The sequence below is a fragment of the Cricetulus griseus genome, chromosome 2 (genome assembly GCF_003668045.3).
Source record: "Cricetulus griseus strain 17A/GY chromosome 2, alternate assembly CriGri-PICRH-1.0, whole genome shotgun sequence".
NCBI classification, from domain to species: Eukaryota; Metazoa; Chordata; class Mammalia; order Rodentia; family Cricetidae; genus Cricetulus; species Cricetulus griseus.
The window spans coordinates 434,252,821-434,275,837 of record NC_048595.1 but is presented as its reverse complement, the minus strand read 5'-3'; the positions used below and the strand labels follow the sequence as shown (position 1 = coordinate 434,275,837).

The following is a 23,017-nucleotide window of genomic DNA, read 5'->3' as shown; positions in this document are numbered from 1 at the left end:
GAATGATTCAAAAGAGAATATCAACTGTTGAGTATCAGAGTTGCATTAATGGATGTATATTTTATTTCTTCATGTACCCAACACACAGAGAGAGAGAGAGAGACAGAGAGAGAGAGAGAGAGACAGAGACAGAGACAGAGACAGAGGAGGGAAGAAGAAGAAAAGAAGAAGAAGAAGAAGAAGAAGAAGAAGAAGAAGAAGAAGAAGAAGAAGAAGAAGAAGAAGAAGGCAACTTAAAAACGCCTGTGCAATCAGCCGGGCGTTGGTGGCGCACGCCTTTAATCCCAGAACTCGGGAGGCAGAGGCAGGTGGATCTCTGTGAGTTCGAGACCAGCCTGGTCTACAAGAGCTAGTTCCAGGACAGCCTCCAAAGCCACAGGGAAACCCTGTCTCGAAAAACTGAGAACCCAGCACATCTTTTTCTTCATCAGACAGTGATACCCCCCCCCCACATACACACAGGTGTTCCTCCCTCCTCAGGCTAGTATAGTAGAATCCAGACTCCTTTCTGAATTCACCTAGGTATCATTCATCCTTAGTGGGGACTGTTTTGCTTTATCAAAAATTGCAAGTAAACATTTCTGGAGGTTTGAAAGAAAATGGACTCCAAAGGGAGTGGCACTATTAGGAGATGTGGCCTTGTTGGTGTAGATGTGTTCTTGTTGAAGAAAGTGTGTCACTGTGAAGGTGAACTTTGAAGTCCCATATATGCTCAAGCCATGCCCAGTGAGACAGACCACTTCCTGTTGCCTGTGAGTCAAGATGTAAGAACTTTCAGCTCCTTTCCTAGCACCATGTCCCACCATGATGATAATGGACTAAACCTTTGACCTTTAGGGCATAATTAAATGTTTTCTTTTATAAGAGTTACTGTGGTCATGGTATCTCTTCAGAGCAATAGAAACCCTAAGACAACATTCTTCAACAAATTTGTTTATTCATGAAGAAAACTTTGTAGAAAGCAACATGCCCTCTACATGCTGTCATACCCAGTTTCTCTAGAAAGGTCCAATCCTACCACTATTAACAATTTCTCCAGGCACTTGACTATACTACATAGAGACACCACAAGAAACTTTGGAATCCTTCTGAAAATGGTCTTCGATGCACCAGGTTGCGAATTTGAAACTATCAAGGTTTAGGAGGGCTCAAAAGGTAAAGGTGACCTTTACCTATTTGTGCTTTTTATGTTCTTAGTTCTAGCTCTAGTCACACAACTACTGCACCAGCCCTGCCTACAAGTATAGCTCTAGACTCTCATCCAAGCAGCTTCATTTGCAAGAGATGAACCTTATTCTAGGAGGTCCACGACTGGTCAAAATGTAGAAAATAGGCACCCACAGAGGACCCAGCACCAACAGTGCTTATACAACCCAACCTCTACACCCACAGTGCAGAGAAAAATCTCTACAGAGGGGGCCAAAAAGTTTGTTAGAGTCCCAGAACCAGGATGTCTGCTGCCAGATAGCTACTGACTAAATATATGATCATATTTTAACAAATAAATTAAATAAGCAATCACAAGATTTTTCTGTGTAGCCTTTAAACTTCTTGCAGTAATGGAGGCTACTCTTTCATCCTGAGACTCCTTGGCAATCTCTAAGATTCTGCTTGATATCAGTGCTGGGTACCAACCCAGGGGCCTTCTATAAGTAAGGCAAATACACTATCAGGAAGCTAAGTCCACAGTAGCCTCTATGTTTTTATTTCAATGCCAGCAACCCATTTTCAGGGATCCTCAACCCAATAGGTGTGTGTGTGTGTGTGTGTGTGTGTGTGTGTGTGTATGTGTGTGTGTATGTGCATGTGAGATTTCACCCCTTCTCTTTGTGTGTGTGTTGTTGATGGGGGAGGTCCTTCTGTGTGTATGTTTATCTTATTGGTTGTTCAATAAAACACTGTTCAGCCAATGAGGCAGAAAGATAGGTGGGACTAGGAGTTGAGGAGGATTCTGGGAAATGTAGTAAAGGAGTCTTGTGATCCAGCCAGGAACTGACATAGCAGGCAGACTCAGAATATAAACAGGAAATCACTCTCTTGCTCTTGCTCTTCCTCCTGCTCTCTGCTCTGAAGCCGCCATGTGATCCCAGGAAGATGACGCCAGCGGAAGGAGTCCTCTGTAAGTCTTATAAAATATATAGATTTATGATAATTAAGACTGAGCTAGCATATAAGATAACCTAGTCAATTGGCCAGCAGCATTGTAAACTAATATAAGTCTCTGTGTATTATTTGAGACCCTAACACAGCATGTGGAACTTGGGAGGAACTCAGGCAGCTTGGCAGAAAGCGCCCACATGGCAGCAGGTCTCAGGTGGCTGGCAGAAAGATTTATCATTACATGTTCCCACACTGGTGTTATCAGGGCATGCCTATATGTGTAGAAGTCAGAGGACAGACAAACTTGGGTGTTGGTCCTTGCCTTCTCCTATGTTGTCTGTTTCATACACCAGGCTAGCTCATTTCCTAACTTTGGGGCATTCTCCTGTTTCTTCCTTCTACCAACTCCCAGAAGCTCTGGAGATACTCATGTCGAGCATTAAGCATATTTGGGTACTTGAACTTACCGAGGATTTGAACTTAGGTCTTCATACTTGTATGGCCATAACTTTTACCCACTGAGCTATTTCCCAAGCCATTTAATTTTTAAGTTTCCTAAAGCCTCTTTATTCATAATGTCGATGACTCCTAAGGAAGTTTCTTACTCTACTTTTTAAAAAAATTCAGAAAGGAATTGACATTGCTATCTGCATCCCTTATCTTCTATTGAGGAAGGACAGTCCCAGATTAGCACTTGAAGTGAAGATGTTCTCAAGGGCAGTTTGGTAAATGCATTGGCCATGGTATTTACCTTTTACAGATGAAGCAAGGAAGACTCCTTTTATGGACAGCTTGTGCTATGTTTCTGACACATTTATTTTCAATTGATTGCATATTAGATATTAGGTGTTCAATCCACATTTTCTGCTAAAATGTGTAATGTCTGAGCAGACCTCAGAGAAGTGTGTTATAATTGTTTAACCTGTATTTTGTTCCCTTTCTCCTTGATAAATGTCAGAATGTAAATTGGCAACATTTAAGAACCCTGTAAAGCTATTTTCCCAGTTGCTCAGTACTGGTTTTGTTTATGCTGGTTTTAAAGCAATGTCAGACATTAACGAAATGTTCTCTGCTGTAAGATGTACAAACATGGCAAAGAGAAGATTGTTTTATACTTTGTGAATTTCAATCTGTGTCACAGTGAATGCAACCAGAAAAACAGGAACGTATCTCTAAATGGAGCCTTAATTTTTTTTTTTTTGCAAAACAGATTTTTTTCATATTTCTCATTCAGTTAATAACAATTATTGAGGGCTCAACAAATACACAACAAAATTGCCTCTGATGTTCACAGGACATTATTTCATGAATAAAATAATAGACCAGGAAGGCTGTATTCTAGCTCATCCTTTCCACTTGTGAGTGGGAAGCATTTGGCAAGAGAAGCAAAGCAGACTTTCAGTTTTCCCAACTGGAAAATGACAGAATAATAACTATGTTAGATGCTAGCTCTAGGGATTGAAAGAGAGAAGTTATAGAAACTGGTTTATAAATGCTACAGCGTAAGCAATCATAGGACAACACCACAACACTCATAAGCAATGCAGCACATATGAATTCCTACTGGAGTTTGTACTTAATTTTTATCATTTTATACTTTGATCTGGTGCAATTACATGGTAAGATTTACTTCTTTTTAAAAAGAAAAGTCAGTTATTATAATGAAGTCACAAGTAAAAAGCATTTAGATTCAGGAAGTCACTCCCATACTTGCCCAATACCAAACTCTAAACATCTCAGTGAGCTTCAGTACAGATGGAATGGCCATTTTACCCCCTTATGTTCTCCTTACCACTGAAGTCATAGAGCTTTGCTTAGGGTTTTACATGTTTACTATCAACCATGTTTTTATGTGTTTACCATAAAGTGAACAGACAGTTTACTAAAGAAGAAGCACAAATAGCTAATGGCTATTATTTTTTAAATCCATACCCTTTGTCATCAATACTACTTTGAAATACCAGGTCACCTCAGTCAGAATGGAAGTCATCAGAGACCAGAGACTAAATATTGGAGAGGTTATAGGGAACAAAGACACATTGGCTTGTTTCTTAAGAATATTCTGGGTCATTTGTGACCCACATAGATTTTCATTACAGAATTAATTGATGCAACTTCTTGAAGATACTTTGAGTTTTAATTTTTATTATATATTTCAGATGGATTTTGTTGGAGTAGACTTGTAAAATTCGGTTACATAAACATGTAAATATTTATTCTAACTCATTTTGGGTCCACAGTCTAAGGACTGCCAAATTTCCTCTCTTGTATTTATAACCATTTCAGGTCTTAATTTGTTTAAACTAAAGACTCCAGTGTCTCAGAACCATGGTTTTTTATTTGCCATGCATACTATATATGCATTAGTTTTCAAAAGGTGAAATTTATGTGTATATAAACACATATAACTCTGTATGAGACATTTGCAATTTCTAAAATCAAGTGGACAATTCTGCCCTGCAATGTTTCAGGAACTGAAAATGAAAGTTTCACTAAAGAACTTCTTCATATTTTAAAATAACCTTAATTTCTTTGTGTGTGAATCCTTTATAATTAAGTCATTTCTGGTATAAGGAAAAAGTGTGAAATGGAAATATATAATTCTGTCACCACAGTTAGCAGACATGCTATCATTACAAGTTTTTACATTCCTGAAGAAAGTAATAAATATCCCTACCAAGGACTGGCCTTGTCGCCTGTCCAACTTTAGCTGGAAAACAGAAGCATACAGAAGGCCTAGTGTTGAGGCCTTGTGGTGTGGCCCTTGATGTTTATCCTTGGCTTCTAGAAATGGATTCACGGACATAAGGCTTCTCTTATATCCACAATTCTTATTATTTTAAGTCGAAGGGGATGCTGTTTGCAGTGCTGTGATTTCCAAGTTGACTTTGGGTTTGGAAGATAATTTAATTTTCATTGGATAATTTTTTATTATCTATTTAATTGCCAGTAAGGGGCATAATTAAACTTATGATCATCCATATTGGTTCCTTTTTTTCCCTCTGTCTCTCCATGCAGCTTAGTGGAAGGTCATTATTTAGTTACTTATTCTTAACTTCGGTAAGCTTCTCATATTTTTTGAGATTATAATATACCACATCACAATATACAACACTCCTATATACCACTCCCCACAATCCTTCAAATTAATGGTCTCTTTTTTCACCAATTGTTATTGCATAAATATATGCATATACAGATATACATACATGTATTTTCCTAAACATAAGCTTTTTAGTCTGTATAATGTTACTGGTATGTATGTTTTCAGGGATGGTCATCTGTCATTAGACAATCAACTGTTGTGCTCATCCCTGAGGTGAGCCCCACCTCCACTGCTCCCAGCTTTCCTCAGTTGCCTGTAGAAATTTGTGTAGGGTTACTGCCTCATGGGCTTGCTTATGTCCTATTGATTCTTGCCCCCCTATGGTGTCTTAGCGTTGAATCATCAAACACAATTCACATACTTGTAGCCCAGAGTTGAGTGTTACATTTTTACCATTCTTTCTTTTTCATGTATAATTAATTAATTTAGTTATTTAGTTTGTAACCCACCTAAGTTTCCCCTTCCTCCTGTTCTCCCAGTCCCTCCCACCCCCTCTGTTTGCATTCTCCAATCAACTCCTCTTACAGTCTGTTCAGGAAAGGACAGGTCTCCAATGAATCTCAACAAAACATAGCATATCAAGTTGCAGTAAGACCAAGCACCTCCCCTTGTATTAAGGCTGGGCAAGGTGACACAGTACAAGGTATGAAGTCCCAAAAGCTAGTAAGAGAGTCAGAGGACATTCCCATTAGTCCTTAAAGCCTTGCTTTGTTAAAGCACTGCATAGTGCTCTGATAGATGAACTTCCCAGGGTAGATTAAGGAACGTTGTTTCTCAGCAAAGAAAAGTTGGTGAGAAGCAGATTAGAGTGAAGTATATGTTGAATATACAATCAATAGACCTCTTTGGGTTCAGAATGTGGGTGACTTGGCTGGCTGTCTTTTCCCCATCAGAGCCCAGCTTTGTTCTCTGTATTTGCTTTTTATTCCCTCAGAAGAAATGAGTTAAAATCTTTGAAACTCTTATAATCACATGATAAACAAATCTAAATTAGCAGTGTATCTGAAACCTATGAATCATAAGGTTAAAAAAATAGTTGCCAAGCGGAACACTTGTAGGACTGTGTGTTTCCCACCATCTCCTAATGAATTCACTTGATCATGCCTGTGAGTGATTTGCAGAGAGAGAAAATATTTGTGCTTGAACTTCGGCTAGTTTTCTTCATGGCTTTGTTTTTATACTCATAAAAGACTACACTTAATTCATTCAATTCAGATGATTTCAGACATTGTATCTGTAAGCAATATTAATTTTATTTGAATTGCAAACGACCACATAATCTCATTTTTTTAACTTCAAGACTGGGGACCTTTGGGTCCCAAAATCCAAACAGATATCCAACATGAAAAATATTTACTGTCTTAATCTAAGATTTTTAGTCGCTGAACTTTTTTGATAGTAACATTTTTTCTTGTAATAATTAAAACTCATTTTCTGTAAGGCTCATTTAGAGAGCATTTGTGTATATGGTCAGTTGTGAAAGCCCCTGAATTCCTATACTGTAAAATCTAGAGGAGGCAGAAGAGTGTTTTAAGATAAATATCTGGGCTTCCATACATAGCAAGATGGAGCCAAATAGAATAGATTTACTTACCAGTCTTTTTCTTTACAAAATTTATTTACTCTTATTTTATGTGTATGAGCATTTTGTGTGTACTGTGTATGCAGTGCCCAAGGAGATGGGAAGATGGTGTCAGATCTCATGGAAGTGGAATTACAAATGGCCGTGAATGGCACATGTTTGTTAAGAATGAAACCTAGGTCCTCTGCAAATGCTTTTAACCACTAAGCCATCTCAACAGTCTTAAATATAAATATGAACCTGTTTAAAAAACAAGCAAATAAGTGGTGAAATTCAATCATACCCAAGAAAGAGGACATAAGCCTTGCTATGTAATTGCTTTTGCTTATCCTTTGAGAGTTTCTATGCCATCAGAAGAAGTGAAGAGAAGGAAATGACTAGTGGACGTGGCATTGAAGATGGGAAGGGACATGCACATAAGGCTTTTTTTTTCAGTTTTAGAAGTCTATTTAAAAGATAACAATGTAAGCAAAAATAAGAATACACTGATTTATAACATGTGTAAAAGGAAGCTGTGCAAAAAACATAAAAAACTCAGAGACTAAATGAACACTGCTCAGCTGTATGTAAAGGATGCACTGTTATTATAAGATAGATTGCTACAGGGAGCCAGTATGGGTTTAAAGAGAATTATGGCCCTAGGGAAATATCCAGAGATCTACAAGTTTGATCCCAACTAACATTCTAAGCAATAGTTTAGAGGCTAGCCTAAATGCCCTTCTCCAATAATGAGACTGATGACTACTTTATTTGCCATCCTAGAGCCTTCATCCAGTAGCTGATAGAAGCAGAAGCAGACACCCACAGCTAAACACTGAGCTCTGGAATCCAGTTGCAGAGAGGGAGGAGTGATAAGCAAAGAGGTGAAGACCAGGCTGGAGAAACCCACAGAAACAGCTGACCCAAACAAGGGGGAGATCATGGACCCCAGACTGATAGCTGGAAAGCCAGCATAGGACTGTTCCAGACCCCCTGAATGAGGAGGTCAGTTTAGAGGTCTGGGCAATCTATGGGGCCTCTGGTAGTGGATCAGTATTTATCCCTAGTACATGAATGGATGTTGGGAGCCCGTTCCACATACTTTCTCAGCCTAGACACATAGGGGAGGGTCTAGGCCCTGATCCAAATGATGTGAGGGACTTTGATGATCCCCATGGAAGGCCTCACCCTCCCTGGGGAACAGGAATAGGGATAGGGGGTGGGGGCAGGGGAGTAGGGGAGGAAGAGGGAACTGGAATTGACATGTTAAAGAAGCTTCTTTCTAATTTAAAATTGGTCTAATTAGAATGATAAAGTAATATATATATATATATATATATATATATATATATATATATGTGGGGGGGGTGCATGCCTTTAATCCCAGCACTTGGGAGGCAGAGGCAGGCAGATCTCTGTGAGTTCGAGGCCAGCCTGGTCTCCAGAGTGAGTTACAGGATACGCTCCAAAGCTACACAGAGAAACCCGTCTCAAAAAAACCAAAAAAAAAAAAAAAATGAGTATGAGTACTACACACATATGTACACACATACCATACACATACATATGCACACACAATATACATATGTATATACATACACATGAACACACTATGCTCATACATGATCACACACATATACATGGCATGTGTCAAATAAAGTCACACAATAATCCTAAGGAACAGAGAACAAAAGAAAAGGGAACAAAACTTATATGGAGTAAAGGGGTAAAAGGATCAATATTATAGATTTAAACCTAATCATGAGGACATCTCATTACTTGTTAATGGCTTAAACATTTTAGCTAAATGATAGATTTATCCATGTGTCAGAGTAAAACAAATAAACAAGAGTTTATCTAGAAGAAAGAGGTAATAAATTAATGCTACAAGTATTTTAAAATTAAAGGGAAGCTAGAAAGATGTCTTATTTAGGGTTTCTATGACTATGTAGTGACACCATGACCACAGAAACTCTTGTGAAGGAAAACATTTAATTGAGGTGGTAACTTACAGCTTCAGAGGTTCAGCCCATCAACACCGTGATGGGAAACATGGCAGCATTAGGCAGACTTGCTGATGGATGGAGGAGTAGCTGAGAGTTTTACATCTTGCAGGCAACAGGAAGTCATTGAGACAGTGGATGGTATCTTGAGCATAGAAAACCTCAAAGTCCATCCCCCACAGTGACACACTCCCTCCAGCAAGGAGTAACCTACCCCAACAAAGACAAACCTTTTAATAGTACCATTCCCTGTGAGATTATGGAGGCCAAGTACATTCAAACTACCACATTCCTCTTAGGCCCCCATAAACTTATAACAATATCATAATGCAAAATGTATTTAGTCCAACTTCAAAAGTGCCCATAGTCTATCACAGTCTCAACTATATTTTAAAATCTAAAGTTCAAAGTCTCTTCTGATACTTGTGTAACACACATCTTTCTTTTAAGGGCTTGCCATTGCTTTTTGAGTCTGCGTTTCACAGAATGAAGATTCCAGATCTGCCCTTTGCTTCTGTCAATGGTGCACTTGTTGTGATTCCCAGCACTTTGGATGCTTATAGCAACATTGATTCACTTCAGTAACTTGAATGTGTCATGCTCCTTTGTGTCTATGACCTGTGTACAAGCTCTTTCTTGTGTCTGAAACATCCTGCCCCCTCTGGCCATCCCCTACTCAAATTTAAGTTCTTCCATGAAACCCCATTCCTTCTGGGAATTACACCATATCACTCTTTAATGACCTTGAATAAAATCCATAAACACACACACACACACACACACACACACACACACACACACACACGCACACCCCAGCAACAACAAAAATAACAAAACAATATCACTACACCCATCCTTCTAGGTAGAAAGCAGGTACCCATTCAGTCTATCATTCTTGGTGGAATTATATGGTCCTCACATACAGAATTACAGAAAGTATACCTTGACTAATGATTAAGAGATCATAGTCTAGAGTGGGGAGCATCCTGTTGTTGTTTTTCTGAATGTCCATGCTGTCTAACTGCCTTCAAATATTTAAGCTGTGCTCACAGATTGGTGCTATTTTCAACCTTGGTTAGAGAAACTTATTACAGCATGCAGCGGTTAATACAATGAGTCATCACTGCTCAGGAAGCCCAGAATAAATGATTATTGAGTGCTCAATCCTAAGAAGAACTTCTAAACCACCCCTTTCCCCAAGGCTTAGAGAATATTGCCAAAGAAATGGCAAAGGGGATTTTAATAGTTACCAGAGGATAAGGGAAAATGCTATAAAACATTGTCTTCTTGACAGGACATGGCTGCTGCACTCGTGAAATTACAGCAGCTGTGGTTATCTACACAAGGCCTGCATAAGATCGAGCCAGTCAACATTCCAACGGTGGATGGAAGAGAGGATCATAGGCCTCACCTCTAGCTGAGGAACTATTGAGGGCAGATAATGGCTGAAGGAAGGTAATTTACTTTTCTTTAATGACACAGACATTGGTCAGTTGCCCACACTCTAGTAACACCCTGCCCATGCCCATGAAAGCATCCCTAATTAAAATCTGGAGGGGCATAAAGTTTAAGAAGACTTGAAGATATGAAGGGAATTGGATGGGAAGAAAAAATAGTGGCCCAGTAGTGTTAGGGGAATAAGAAAAGGGAATGGGCAATGAATATGATCAAAATGCAATAGATATGGATGAATTTGTCAACTCCAAAGGATAAAGGAAGTAATAAAATGTACATTGAAAGTATAATTACAGATATGATATTGGTTCTTTTAATTTTCAAGAGAAGAATTTAACTCTTTCCTCTCAGTATGAATTATGGGAAAAAGTGAATGACTTAGAGTTGCGATTGGGATGCTTGGGTACTGTGTTAGCAGTCTATGTGATCTGTTGTGAGTTTTTCAACAATTTACCCCCACTTCAGTTTTTCTTTATTAAAAATGGGACCAATAAGAATATTTTCCTTATTTCTTTTACACATTAGGGAAGAGTTAAGGGATGCATAAGGAAGTGTCTTATTTTTGATTATAAAAAGAAACAAATAATTAGGACAAGACTGCTTCTAGGTATGGTGGAGGAGATGGTTTATTGTAGATATGGAGGGAGGACATAGCCAGAAGCAGATCCATCTGGGAGAGTTTAGTGTGACCATGACCCTGAGCTGGGCCATGTGAGAAGTGGGGAGGGGAGAGCCAGGAGACTAGGAGACCAAGAGACCAGTAAGGGAAATGGTCAAAGGTACCTGTGTAGTCAAAATGGCTGGATTATATAGGAAAGAGGTACAGGGAAAGGGCAGCCCAACGTCTGGGCTGGAGATTTCAGGGTAGAGGGCAGGGTATGTCAGTCAAACCCTGTGACAAGTAGGGATGCTAGGAGAACCTGATGCCAGGTGTACTACATTAAATAGGCACATCATTCAGCCATTGTCCTGGGTTTGAGACATAACAATGTTTAGGTGAGAAAGAGCTACACAGAGATCACTTCTTTTGCTGATCATAATTTCAATGGAAATTTCTCCAGCCACGTTGGCTGGCAGTGGTGTTGACGTTGGTGTTGATGCTGGTTTGGTTGGTTGACACATCTAGAGCTTTATCAACATCTCTCAGCAGGCAACACTAAACAATGGAGAAGCTAAGTTAAAAAAAAATCTCACTTTGGATACACAGACACTTTGTGTTGTATTCTCAGACCCTAATCCCACCCCTCCTCTCAGGACAATCTGGAGACAGTGACATCTCAGTGTTTATGATTCTTATAACTATGAAAACATAACAATCAAAACCCATTGCAAGCACACTTATTTGGGAATTAAACTACCAGACCTTCTGCCTCACTCTCCATTGGATACCACTGGGCTTTTGTATCATGAAAACAGCACTCAAAATTTGGCAGAGAATAAGCCCCAATATACGTGGAATAAAAATCATTTTAAATAGAGTTTTAAAAGACATTATTTATTTTAAAAATCCATTTAGAAAATAGTGACGTTTGACTAATTAAAACCCAAGCTTCTCAGAAAAATGAAGCTTCGACATTGTCTCTCTACTGATTGTCAAGCACTCTCTTTAAGTAAGGTGTGCTGGGCTCATTGATTTGCATGCAGTCTTCTGGTTTCTGTCACCAGAGAGTCTGTCTTACAATCAGGATGTGCATGTGGTCTGACAGGACCCATCTGCTGTGGGGATAGCTAAGTGCCCCATGCCTCGCTGGTAAAACTCAGTTAAATCTTTGTTGTTTTTTATGTCATAGAATTTAAATTATTTATAGCAGTTATGGCTCATTGATTATCAGAGAGAATTTTTTTATGACACAAGGATTTACTGTCACCATTTTCCAGATTATGAATAAATGCAAAACAAGATGACAATTACTTCTTATTAACATGAACTTTCTGATTTTGTGATCCTAATTAGTTGGACTGTGGTCCCTTCATTAGTTATTTATGTATTCACCTTCATTCCCCACTTCATTTTAGAAAGGGTTTGTGATGTTGCCATTTCGTTAAGAAAAGTGCAAGAGCAACGATATGAGCAATGTCAAGTCTTCAGAAATTGGTGACCTTGGAACAATAGCCGTGGAACATCACAGGACTAAAGGAAACCATGTCAAACTACTGGTCTATAATAAAGGAACTGGGTCAGAAGTCAGATCATGGGTGTCACCTGCCTTGCAAAGGCTGGTCCATGTGCCAACTCTTTTTGTGCCATTCATGGATATTCACACTATCTGCATCACTCTACTTAATATATATTCATATGGAGCCTACTGTGTGATAGTCATTCTTCTAAATACTGGGGGCGGGGGGCACAAAATCAGAGATGGTGACTTTCTGAATAATTTACATACTAATGGGATGATTCAAGCAGTTAGAATGCCAAATTATTTTCCAGGGACTCTGAAGGGGAATGTAAATTGAGAGAGCTGCAGCCCTGAACAAAAGACATCAGCAGAGAAGGGGTGGGGAAAATACTACCTCAAGTTGCTCTGTCTGTGTTTATTGTTAAATATTTTTCAAATTAGAAAGTGAGGTTATGATAGCATATTAATATGAGACTCACATTTTAAAATTGCATTTTTAAATATATTTCCTAGAAGTCTACTCTATGTTAGATGGCAGAGAAATGGAAAATAGAAAGAAAAATTGGTTGTTGTACATTTAAAAATTCAAATAGAGAAAATATTCAGAGCTGATTTCATGATAGAGAAAATGGAGATTATTTTGTCTGCCACTCCCCACTCAAAATGAGTCACCAGGCAACTCACAAAGTTGGCCAGAACTTTGCTGTCTCAAACCACTCTGTCCAAAGAAGATTCACTGAGGGGGCAAGTTGGCAATTTCATGAATTTTAGTATGATATTTCCCCCTTTCTATTCTCATGAGTATATCTAGGATTTCCCATGGTAATTCTTAATCTCTGTTCACCTGGTCTAATCACTAAGACATCATAAGTGTAATGGATTATCAATGCAATGATGCCCTGATGCCATAAAGCTTCCTGTGGTCTAGATCATGATACAGGACTAGAGATAAGAAATATGGCTGCATTTCTGCTCATGCCAGAAGGTCTTTAGAGCAAGAAAGGTGTAGGGAGATATCAAATTGTGGGTGCTAAAGGATTTGTTGACTTGCAGTAATGATCCACCTGGCCAATAGATGCAATTTGATTTCACTACCTGATTAAGTCTGCAGCAATGTACAGTGATTTTTCTGATTCCTACATATCTTCTGCAAAGGCCAAATCCATGTGTTGAATGTGGACATAGTAGGATTAGGATCACCCCATCATATCTTTCAAAATCCAAGAAGATGAGAGTTGATTGCTGTTTAGTTTTGTAGTTGGTAGGGACAATTCTACACTCTGTCACGTAGCCCTTTTCACTGTATTTTCCATGTAGTTATTAAAGTGCTGCTGCATGTTCTTTCCAGGCTGACAGTGAAGATGTGATAGAAACAGATGTGCTAAAGATCCACTTGATGCCCCATGTCAACTGAATGAGCTTGGAGATCAGTGGCAGCATCATGAGGTGCTCCAGTGCCTGGTACTCATAGCTGGCTCAGAGTGTAAAGAGAAATATAACTATTGCTTTACTATTGCCTTCCAAATAGCACTTCATAATCATGAAAACATTCTCTTTTCATATTATCTTAAATAATTAATATTTTGCACTCAATTTAGATCTACAACCAGGAATGGATTTCTGTATCTTGTTTAAGACAATACTTGTCCCATCTTGATATTTATTTGGTTCCACTTGCTGTTAAAAAAGAATACTCTTCCCCTAGACACATGGCTTTGACATCCATATAATAAGAGTGGTATCCACTATGTATACAGGTAATCTACTCTACATGCCATGGGTAGCATAGAACTTGTTTACTATACTTTAATAACTCTTGAAGTCTAGTATTAGAAGTCTAGCAAAATTATTGTCCTTTGTCTTTTGGTACTTAGCCTTTTTGTATATATTTTAGAATTCTTTTGAAAGTCACTGCGAAACATGTTGTTGAAATTTTGACATGGCTGCATCAAATCTATAGGACAACCTGTTGAGAACTGATATTTTTTTGAATACTGAAAACTCTGTGATTCATGAATGTGGCGTGTTCCACGGTTTATCTAGGTTTATCTAAGTTTTCTGCAATGTCTCCCAATATAATTATGCAATAAACTGTTTAGAATACACACATATGTTGTTGGATATATTGTTCTTAGGAACGTAGTATTTTAATTACTTATAAATTACTTATTTTAATGGTTTTGGTACTGGGGTGTTCTGCATGAGATGTCATCTGTAGTTCAGGGCATTTGAATATTTGGGCCTCAGTTGGTGAGCTTAGGTGGTGTGGTCTTGGAGGAAGTCTATCATTGTACACAGTCTTTAAAAATTTACAAACTTGCTGATTTCTGGTTTCCTTTCTCTGCTTTGTACTTGTGGTTCAAGATGTGAGTTCCCAGCTTCCTTCTTTTGCCTCCATGTCTTCATTCCACCTTCATGGACTCTAACTTCTGGAGCTGTACACCCACATAAACCATTCTTCCTGTAAGTTGCATTAATCTTGGCATTTTATCACAGCAATGGAAATGTAACCAACACAGGTACAGTGCTGAAATTCTACAAATACATTGCTCATTCTCTCCTTTCCTAGGCTGAAATAGAAATGGAATGTGGTGAGTTTTCTATATACTCAATTATGCCTTATAAAAAGGACTATATGAAGATGGAGGTTTCTGTCCCACCTGGTCCTGCAGCTTTTTAGCCCCAAAATATGGTATGAATTATTAAGCTGTTTGGTCAATGGTTTAGGCTTCTTATTGGCTAGCTCTCTCTATAATCATTAACCTGTTTCTATTAATCTATGTATTGTCATGAGGCTGTGGCTCACAGGCCATAGTGTGTCTGGAAGATTTCTCAGTGGAACAGGAAATTTTAAACTGTTTGCCTTTATTGGCAGTTTGTCAGTCATTTTTCTGTGTCCTACAGAATGTCCAGCAAACTCTTCCATGAAGCAGGAATGCTGCAGGACTGTCCCATGTTGTTTTGCCAAGTTCAGCAGTCACTTTCCTGTGAGTCCTGCATGTCCAGTTTATACAGCATACAGTCAAACAGTCCAGGTCAGAACAGTTTCTTGCCTAGAGGGCTATTTCTGCCATGTTGAAGGCAAACTCCATGATGAGTTTCTTTGTTGCCCATCTTCCTCTATGGAATAATTGGGGTTGCCAAGAGCAGTTGTGTCTCACTGTCATGAAAAGCCCTAATAAACCATTTTAAATGCTCTATTGTGTACATCTTTGAGAAGTTTGAAGAATATCTATCCATCTCAAATGCATCTCTGTATATCTAAAAAACCTGACTAGCATAAGTTTTGACTATTATAGGTGACTATTTATAATCTGTATTTTATTACACATTCCATTTTTAAAAGAGCTGTATAAACACTATACCTAAACAAGAGTAGAAATATACATATAAAAATTGACCTTATATTTTTGTCAATAAATCAAAATCCCATGCCAATGCAAAGTATATATTTCTGTATCAACTATATGCTTCTTTACAAATTTTAAATTTTCATTATTTAAATTTGTGTGCTTTCTAAGGCCTCCAGTAAACACTGGACTTAACAAAATGGTCTTAGATAGTATTATCTCTTCCATAATGTTATTTACAAGTTTCATTATGGAGTCTCTTTATCTTGTCAACAAAACTTCTTTCTCTAGTCATTATTGATATTATTTGTAAGCTAATGGATGCTATTTGCTTTTCCTGAAAACATGGAGATAATTACATGACTTTAATTTTTTTCTAAAATGTAGTAATTCACATTAATTGATTTAAAAATCATAGTTACCTCAAATTTCTTAAATAGATCCAATATGGAAAACACATTGCTTTCATTTTAATTGCAATTATTTAATTTGACATGTATATATATATCTGTTTTAATTTATAAGAGTGATGGGTTTTAGGCTCTGCTATGATCTGAAGGCTACAGATACAGAAAGTGTGCTATTGGGAAGTTAAATAAAAAACCCAAGCCATATAGTGAAAGAGTGACTCCAAATGAGATTCAATACAATTAAATTACTAAATAGCAAATGCTAATCATAGTGTTTCAGAAAATGTTATAAATAAAAACAAACTTCATGAACATCACTTAGTAAAAGTACATTTATGAGACTAAATAAGTTATAACAGCTGTAGCATGGTTGGGAGTTTTACTCTTATACATTGGTGATATTTTCCCCCTCATCTCTCAAAACCCTGAACAATCTACCCTCTGTCTTCCACTTTTGCTTATTGTCTTTTCAAATTCACACACACTCATTATTGTCAGGCAAGATAACCATTGTATAATATTCTAAAACCATTTTATTTAAGCTTCCTAAAGCTAGGCACACTCCCCTGCCTGACCTTATTAGGTTCCCTTTCCTCTGCCAGCCAGTATCCCCCTTGGACATTTGCCTGGTCCACTTCCTCCTTCCCTTCAGGAAAGCCATTTTACTAGAGAGCACTTCCTTAGCCAGAACACCTTCTCCTTTAAGAGGCCATCACATAGACCCAGAGCCAAGTACCTGTTTTCCTACTGGTCACAGCCTCTTCTCCTCTATCTGAAGAAAAATCTGACATATTAGAGACTTTTTCCTTCAAGTATTTGTTTCATGAATCGACACATAACTGAATGAATTTACAAGTGTCAGTAGTCATTTTATTTCTCAGAAATACTTGCTAATTTTTGCTCCTAACATCTATCTTACTACTACCTCTGTTGATCTAACTATGAAGAAAGAAGAACTGGATGTCTTCGTACTTATCTTCTTTTTATAGCAATCACTGCAGAAAGTGTTGATAGATTTTTTTTTATCACATCTTGAGATGCATGCTCGTCACACCCAAGGTAACTTGGAGGTAATCATTTACCATATTTTAAATTTATATTGTTTGCTGTGGTGCATTAAGTTTACAGTGCTCACTTTGTATGCAATATGCTTGAAAATGAACTATTATCACAGATATTAAAGCAGCCTTGCAGCATCATCTATAATGCATGCCTCTTGTATATACTCGTCTGCATCCTTCACAGCCAGTCTATTTGTACACAGGGCAATACATTTAAAACAAAAATGGCATCCTGTATAAAAATGGAGCATCCATCTACCAAAGTGATTTCTAGGGCCCAAGAAATAATTGTAATTTATGAGCTACACTTGTGATCATCATGAATGTTAAGCAGAGTACATACTCTTGGTGGCATGACTTTGATTTTTAATTATAGGTCAACTCAGCTTAATTCTATAGCACAGCAAAAAGTACAGTGAACACACCTTTGAATGTCAAACTCACTCTTACAGGGTAGGTATGCAACTCTGAGCAACTGCTTGGCTTCCTATGTCCTTTGTTTTCCTACCTTGGATCACAGAATTTCATTATTAAAAATGTATTACTATTGTGTGTGTGTGTGTGTGTGTGTGTGTGTGTGTGTGTGTGTGTGTGTGATGTATGTGTATGAGTATAGGGCACATGTGTGGCATGGTGAACATGTCAAGGTCAGAGGACAACTTTTAGGAGTCAGTTCTCTCCCTCCACTGTGGGTGTCAAGGAGGACTGACCTTATAGTATCACACTTAGTCTACAATGTTGAGGTTTTGTAATATGCCAAAGCATCTCACTGTTCATCACTAGATTTTCAATCAGCTTTAAACTTGCAAAGCTGAAGGGTTCCATGTTATCATTCATTTAGGGAACCATTTTGGGGGCTGAGAACTTAGGGAGAAATTTTTCTAGTCAGAATTGTTATTTGCGATTTTCTGGTAAAAACACTGTGAGTGGAAGGAATGAGATAGACTTAAGTCATACATCTTATCTTTTGTTAAATTTTCACACCATTCTTGTTTTTAAAAGATACACCAGTGTCCTATATTCATCTATCTGGATCCTAGAGAGGTTAGTGTAAGAAAGGTTCTATTTTTACTGCCTCTTTCTGTACCTCTCAGTGCAGAATCTTAGTGTCTCTTGCATGCCATTACTCTCTATTTAGGTGTCTCCTGGACCTCTAGGAGTCTTCTCAGGAGCAGAAAAGGAAGTTAGTCAGGGTTTTATGATCCCAAGAGGAAAAGTATGTATTTCTTAGCTGACACAGGATGGTGCATTCAGAAATAACATCGGATGATACTAAGAATAGGGTGGGGATTTGTGGAAAAGAAGATGGGGGTTTAGTCTGTAGGACAGCACATTTAACTTCTATGGATGCTATGTCTGTTCTGTCTAGGAAGAACATAGGTGGGAGGAAAGCTGAAGTGAAAAACAGCATGCTATATTTAGGATAGATCCCTTGACTTACTGCCAAGGGCTCCCTTACTAGTTCAAAATCCTCCTAGGCTGTTGCTTTTTACCTAAGCGTCAGACCTCTCTTGATCTTTCATAGAATTCCTGTCAGTTAGGACCTGCTGACTGACTAGATATGCTCAGTCAGGTGACAATCAGATTCTAGATCTATATGGAAAATACCAGTAACTAGCATACTCATGAAATAATGTCCTAATCAAAATTTGTGATGCCTATCTTTAGGACTTTAAAAGTCATGCAAATACTCTACAGATTTTGACTTTTAGTTAAAGGTTAAACCTGAAGTGATTGAGGATGGGAAATGTTTTTCCTAACAAAAAACAAACAAAAATTATCCATAGTACTTCTTCCTTCACTATATGCATGTTTTATGTGCATGTTGATTGGCCCATGAACCCTAGAATTTCTCTTATCACAGAGATGATGTCATATTCTTCTTAAGTGTCCTTCTTGGGTCAGCAGGTTAGGACCACCAAACTAGTTTCAACTTATCCAACAAAATAGAACATATGCTCAGAAGAACAGAGAGAGAAATAACTGGGGACTGAATATAAAACAATGATTAGGCAAATTTCATACTGCTTTAAAGACTCAAAGATCTTATCATATGTACCAAGAGCACATTTCTTTCCCCTTAGAGGAGATGAGCAAATCCTTTCTCATGTTACATGTGTGTGGCAAGACTAGTTACTGAAGCCTGACAAAATACTTGCTTCAGCCATGATGACAAAAACAAATGCCTGCATTTGGAAAACTTCCATTAGGGAAACCAGTAGTATTAATAAATGGAACTCATTGTACTATTAAAATGTATTCAATGGGAAGTGTTTATTGTAGGATAATGCTCTATGTAGTATTGTCTACAAGCTTGAAAAAGAAGGGAAAGCCCAATTTTTATTTTTAATTTCTTTGTAAAATAGCTTTTGTGTCTTAGTTATTCTGTGAATTATTGGTATAATTCATTGTGTTTGTGGCTTTTGCTATTTGTTTTAAAGGGAAAATTAGTTTACCTCTTCTTTGTCTTTTATTCAGTTCATTGAATGGCTTTTCTGGTGTATTATTGCTTCAGGTCCTTGATTAATAAGCCCTTTGTTTTAATTACTTGCTTCCAATATTTAGTTCTGTATTTGATATTAACTTGTTAGTTGTTAGTGTAATTTAGGGGTCATGCTTTTGAAAAATACCCAACTTTGGTAGCAAAGTTGAGAATAAGATATATGAATCTGTAATTTTTACTTTGCTGATTTTTTTTTGCTGATTTTTCCAGGAAAAATACCCTGTCAGTTTGACTATGATCACATACTGGATGTTTTCAGTTTGGTACTATAAGAAATCCCTAAAATTTCTGTGATTCTGTGGAGAAAATATATAGTTTCAGGAGCTGCCTGTATCAGCTAATTTTATTTATTTGCTTGCAGTGGAAATGTTTATAATAAGGCTAAATAAACCAATAAAGAGTCTCACGAAGTAAAATGTTTTAGAGTTGGCTATGAAGGCAAAACTTGAAATTCCAAGAAATGAACATTATTTTTTGATGCTGTTGGCTTGTAGTGCATTTGTGTGAATGGCTGAGGGCCAATGACATTAACGTCACAGGCAAAATTGCTTTAGCACAGGAAGACTTGGAGTTGTACCAGAATATATAGAAGTCTTGGGATCATGAGGCACAGAGAGATCTAGAGCCAATGATCTTCCGAGGAGACTCTCAAGACTCAGAGAAAACAGCAAGAGAAAATGTCTTCTCTACAACAAAGACAGAAGTCAATTACATTCTATAATGCACAGTAGTATTACCCCAGGTAAAATTGAATAGTAATAAGTGTATCTTGGGCTTACTATTTGCCGGGTATTTACATATCCTAACTCTTTAAATCTTCATATTAATCCTCAAGTATCCCGAAGCTGGTCAAATCGGGGTTCATCAATACTATGTGGCCAAGGCAAGAAGGTAAGGAGAAGAAACAACAGTATATCCTGCCCCAGAGTCTTGTGTGCTCCTGTGAAAATGTGGGAAGGGGGATGATTGCAGCACCCCAACTCTGGGGAGAGCCTGACCAGCTTTACTAGAACTTATTCTGGATCCCCTCATACCTAGTTAGCTTAGTTCTCTGGGGCACAGCAAGGGAGGAGGAAGAGCAGACAGGAAGAACATGTGTGCAGGAGCCAAACAGAAAAAAGAGGGCTTTGTCAAGAGCAGGAGAGTGTGCATTTTCAAATAATAAACCTGAGGAAATCCAGTGAGATCAGTGCTAAACATTTTCCCATAACCTAGGATAATGGCTCCCCATCACACTGGTTTGTACCATATAAACTAGAGTGATTATAGTCAACCCCACTGACATTTTGGAATAGGTAATTTGGGCTTGTGCATGGTGTCCTGGCCACCGTAAGTTGCTGACCACCATTTCTGGCTTCTCACCAAATACTGCCTAATACCCACTGGGGGACAACCAGCAATCTATATTGTTGTGACTTAGGTAGCTTGAAGGGAATTCTTTTTTGATTGTCATATTTTTGTTGTTATGTAACATTTTTAAATTTAAATTAGAAACAAGCTTGTTTTACATGTCAATCCCAGTTCCCTCTCCCTCTCCCTCCCCTCCTCCCCTGACCCACCAATGCCCAATTGCATCCTCCCCAGGGAGGGTGAGGTCTTCCATGAGGGATCTTCGAAGTCTGTCATACCATTTGGAGCAAGGTCTAGACCCTCCCCCATATGTCTAGGCTGACAGAATATCCCTCTATGTGGAGAAGGGGATTTTTTAAATTTAAATAATATTAATAAAATTCCTGTGAATACCTTTGTTTAAGGGTATGGAGCTTTTATTGGATTAAGGTCTCTTTATTTCCAAGCACAGCCGGGTGAAACACAGGCCAGAGCTAGGTTAAGAACCCAGCCAGCGCAGCCAGAACAAAGAGACAGCCGTCCCCACGTGCAGTCCTTTAAGAAGCCCCCTTTACGTCATCCCGGCTTTCCTTCACCCCGCCCTTATGGGCGAGTCCCCAGGTCCACCTGGTACCTGCCCCAGGACTATTGGGCGGGGCTAGGGTGACTCCCTACAAGCTTTGATGTCTAAAACAAACTGGATGCTAACACAATGACATTGTATAATTTCCAGGAATGACTTCATAGGGATATATTTAAGTAGAATGGAAGTTATTTCTCACATTAGAAATTAGGGCTCATATAGATATAAGGAAAATAGTAATAAAACTATTGATTTTCATCGGTTTCCAAAATATTAGCATTATGGCTAATGATATGCCTGATAGTTCACTAGCCAGAGAGAACATTTAACATTGTCTTATTCTTCACTTAGCAAAGCCGTGAGCACACAGGCTGCGTAAGTAGGAAGGGAAAGCATAACATAAGATATTTACACTAAACATTGCCTCTCTCTGTGAATCTGGAATGAGGGAGTTTACTGTCAGGGAGACCTTTCCGCTCCCAACTGTAAAATCCAGGCCTCCTTCACTATGATCCCACTGGCCGTTTACCCTTCTTTTGATATGTCTATTATAAAGCTAGTATCTCATATTTCACTCTTCTCATCTATATTTTGTCTGTGAGGAAAAAAGACTACCTTTATGATATCACAATACTCATACTTTTTCTAGGTTCTAAAAAAAGAATATTTTGGGGGTCACTTATGTATACTATTTATATTATCTGCAAATACCAAAAGTCTGACTTCTTCCTTTCCAGTTGTGTCCTCTTTTTGTCATCTTATTGCTCTGGCTAGAACTTTGAGTACTATATTGAATATATATGGAGAGAATGGATAGCCTTGTCTTGTTTCTGATTTAATGGAATCACTTTGAGTTTCTTTTCATTTAATTTGATACTTGCTATCACCTTGCTATAAATTGCCTCTATTATATTTAGGTGTGCTCCTTGTATCCTGAACTCTCCAAGACCCAGGGATTGACAAGGTTGACCCCAGTTAGCACTCCTAGCAATAGTGGAAAGGTTGCCTGAACTGACATTTCCCTGTAACCAGATTGGTGACTACCATAACTGTCATCATAGAACCTACATCCAGTAACTGATGAAAGTAGATGCAAAGATCCACAGCCAAGCACCAGGCTGAGCTAAGGAGTCCCATTGAAGAGAGGGAGGAAGGATTATACGAGCAAGGGGCAAGGTCATAATGGGGAAATCCATAGAGACAACTGACCTAGTTCCTGGGAACACAGGCACTCTAGACCCACACCTGAGGAGCCTGTATGGGACCCAACCACGCCCTCTGCATGTGGACAACAGTTGTGTAGCTTCGTGTGTTGAGGAGGCCCTGGCAGTGAGACCAGGTTATATCCCTGGTGCATGAGATGACTTTCTGGAGCCCATTCTCTATGGTGGGATGCTTTGCTCAGCATTGTTGCAGAGGAGAGGGGCTTGGTCCTT

The 23,017-nt window shown here is 38.4% G+C and overlaps 1 long non-coding RNA gene across 1 annotated transcript; it reads left to right on the top strand.

Moving 5' to 3' along the window:
* Positions 1-1,992: 1,992 nt before the first annotated feature.
* On the top strand, positions 1,993-14,452 carry LOC107977508. Its single transcript, XR_003481564.2, has 3 exons — positions 1,993-2,119; positions 10,065-10,225; positions 13,694-14,452. It is a non-coding gene; the product is annotated as an uncharacterized LOC107977508 (long non-coding RNA).
* Positions 14,453-23,017: the final 8,565 nt, after the last annotated feature.